This window comes from Arachis ipaensis, chromosome B4 (genome assembly GCF_059453495.1).
Source record: "Arachis ipaensis isolate K30076 ecotype BB chromosome B4, ASM5945349v1, whole genome shotgun sequence".
Lineage (NCBI taxonomy): Eukaryota > Viridiplantae > Streptophyta > Magnoliopsida > Fabales > Fabaceae > Arachis > Arachis ipaensis.
Genome location: NC_142439.1, coordinates 78411665 through 78415089, shown reverse-complemented (window position 1 = coordinate 78415089; position 3425 = coordinate 78411665). Strand labels below are relative to the sequence as shown.

Sequence of the window (3425 nt, the reverse complement as noted above, 5' to 3'; positions counted from 1 at the left end):
ATCATGGATTCTCAATATTAGCTCCCCTTTCTCTACATCAATAAGTGCTCTGGCCGTAGCTAGGAATGGTCTTCCCAATATGATTGGATGAGTGTGACTCTCTTCCATGTCCAGAATGACAAAGTCTGTTGGGAGATAGTACTTCCCAACTTTTAGCAACACATTTTCTACCACTCCTATTGCTTGCTTTTGAGTTTTGTCAGCCAGTCTGATAATGACATATGTGGGCATTATCTCATTGATCTGCAGCCTCTTCACCAGGGACAAGGGCAGTAAGTTGATGCTGGCCCCTAAATCACATAGTGCTCTGTCGAACATGTTTTCACCTATGGCACAAGGTATATGAAAACTTCCTGGGTCTCTTCTTTTTGTAGGCAACTCAGGTTGAATAAGGGCACTACATTCCTTGTTCATCACTATAGTCTGCCCTCCCTTGAGTGAGCTTTTCCTGGAAAGAAGTTCTTTCATATACTTGATGAATGCAGGCATTTGTTGAATTACCTTGATGAATGGTATGTTCACATGCAGAGATGCAAACAAGTCTAGGAACCTTGAGTCTATTCTTTTTCCCACAGCACCATTGAGCAGTTGAGGGAATGGTGCATAGAGCTTCAGCAGCTTTTGTTGTGAGATTTCTGGTTCTTTGTGATCTCTATCCTCCTCCTTTGTTGAGTTGTCTTCAGGTTGTTTGCACACTTTGCTTTGCTTGTCTTCAATCTCTTGATCACTTGTAGTGACCATTTTGCAATCTTCCCATCTTACTTTCTTTGCTTCTCCCTTGGGGTTTTTCTCCGTGTCACTTGGGAAGCTATCAGTAGGTTTGGGAATCTTCTCAGCTAAATATCCCACTTGAAATTCCAGCTTCCTGATGGTCTCTCCCTGGTTCTTAATATTGGCTCGCACCTCCTCTTTGAACACCTTATTTTCTTGAATCTCTTGGAATATTCCTTCAAGTAAGGCTTCAATCTTAGAGAGCTTGTCATCAATTGATGAGTGATTCGGAGCAGACGTGCTGTTTTGGTTTTGATAAGTATGTGGAGAAGTGTTGTTGTGGGGGTGTTGAGATGTCCTCTGGGTGAATTGCTTTTGATCTTGCTCACTTCCCCACCCAAAGTTCGGGTGATTTCTCCATCCAGGGTTGTAAGTCTTGGAGTATAGATCATAGTTTTTCCTTGGTGAATTTCCAATGTAGTTGGCTTGCTCCTGACTCCCCTCTGCTTCTTCATTCACTCCTTCTTGAATTGTTAATGAAGATGAGATTGCTGCTACTTGGTTCCTCTCCATCTTCTTGGTGAGGTCAGCCAGCTGCTGGGTAATGAGCTTGTTTTGGGCCAACAGAGCATCTACATTGTTTAGCTCCATCACTCCTCTTGTGTTCCCTCTTTCGGAAGCATAGAAGTAGTCGTTTTCTGCTACTGTTTCAATAACATCTATGGCTTCCTCAATGGTCTTCTTCTTGTTCAAGGATCCTCCAGATGAATGGTCTACTGCCTTCTTTGACTCATAAGAGAGCCCTTCATAGAAAATGTGCAGCTAGACCCATTCGTTGAACATGTCAGGTGGACACCTCCTTGTTAAGTCTTTGAACATCTCCCATGCTTCATACAGAGTCTCACCATCTTGTTGCCTGAAGGTTTGAACCTCAGCTCAGCCTATTGATTCGTTGAGGAGGGTAGAATCTTGCTAAGAATTTGTTTACCACATCCTCCCAAGTTGTCAAGCTCTCCCTTGGGAAGGATTCCAGCCACTTGGCTGCCTTGTCTCTGAGTGAGAAGGGAAATAAGAGCAGTCTATAGGCGTCAGGATGAACACCATTAGATTTCACTGTATCACATATTCTCAGGAAGGTGGTCAAATGTTGATTGGGGTCTTCTTGAACACCTCCTCCAAACAAACAGTTGTTCTGAACAAGGGTGATGAGCTGTGGTTTAAGTTCAAAGTTGTTGGCATGGATTGTTGGCTTTTGGATGCTACTTCCACAATTGCCTGGGTTTGGATTAATGTAAGAGCCCAAAACTCTTCTATCCTCCCCAGCATGATTTGCTCCACCTCCTCTGCCATGGTTGTGAGTCTCTTCTTCATGATGATTTTCCATTTTTCTTCCATGTTTGGTTCAAAGTATTCCTCAAACTATTCCTCGTCTTCTTCAGCACCAACTACTCGTTTTTCTTTTGCCTCCCTCCTTAGTCTAAGGAAGGTTCTCTCCGGTTTAGAATCAAAGGAAGTTGAAGCCCCGCTTCTTCTCCCTGTCATACAACCAACAAGTACAAGCAGAGAAAATAGGTGCAGACAGTATTTGTGTCAGAATTGTTGTTAGTTGTGGGTGATGCAACATATCAAACAGTTAGTGGGTTAGCAAACAGAATTGAAAATAACAAAGAAAAAACAAAAGAGTAGAGGGAGAAGGGAAGAAGAATAACTAAAACAAAAAGTAAATCACTCAAACAGAAAATGAAATTCACAAAATAAAATGCTCAATCTAGTGATCTTCCAATCTAATCATTGTTGATGCACAATCAATCCCCGGCAACGGCGCCATAAACTTGATGCACGGAAAACTTGTCTCGCAACAAATCTCCCTTTGGCAAGTGTACCGAAGTTTTCGTCAAGTAAAAACTCACAATAGAGTGAGGTCGAATCCCATAGGGATTGATTGATCAAGCAACTTTAATTAGAAGAATGTTCTAGTTGAGCGAATCCAGGATTTGCGTTGAGAGTTGCAGAAAATAAAATGGTGAGAATGTAAATAACAGAAAAGTAAATGCTAGAATTAAAGGACTGGAAGTAAATGACTGAAAATAAATTGCAGAATTGTAAATGGGAATGGGGGATTTGCTCATAAAAGTAAATGGCAGAAATTAAAGAGAATGGGTAAGATCAGAGATGGGGAGTTCATTGGGCTTAGGAGATGTTGCAATTCTCCGGATCAGGTTCATTTTCATCTCCTCCTCAATCAATGCACTCATTGATCTCCTTGGCAATCTTAAGTGATTGAATTACAATTTCTTGCAATTCAATCTCTCAAATCTTGATCAATAGCCAATTCCTTGGTCAATTGCTCATGAGAAGAGATGAAGTATGGTCACTGATTATACCACATGCATTTCCCAAATCAAGTATTGAGAGGGTTATAGTCACATACCCATCCAAACCCAATTTGGTCCAGCATGAGAAAGCATTTCTAGCTTGATCTCTTTATTCCTCTTTCAAGGTTCAAAAGAGATCCAAGTTTGAATAGCTTCTCTTCCAAGATAACTACTCAATTGGATGAAGATCGAAAGCTTTCAAGTAAAATCAAGAGGAAAGATAGAAGAAGAATAATGAAAATTAGTATTGATCCATCAAATTACAACAGAGCTCCCTAGCCCAATGAAAGGGGTTTAGTTGTTCATAGCTCTTTGAAATGAAAACAAAGATGGAGAATA

General features: G+C 40.9%; 1 pseudogene; it reads left to right on the top strand.

Annotated features, from left to right (window-relative positions):
* Nucleotides 1–1552: 1552 nt before the first annotated feature.
* On the top strand, nucleotides 1553–1654 carry LOC148568043 (small nucleolar RNA R71; annotated as a pseudogene).
* Nucleotides 1655–3425: the final 1771 nt, after the last annotated feature.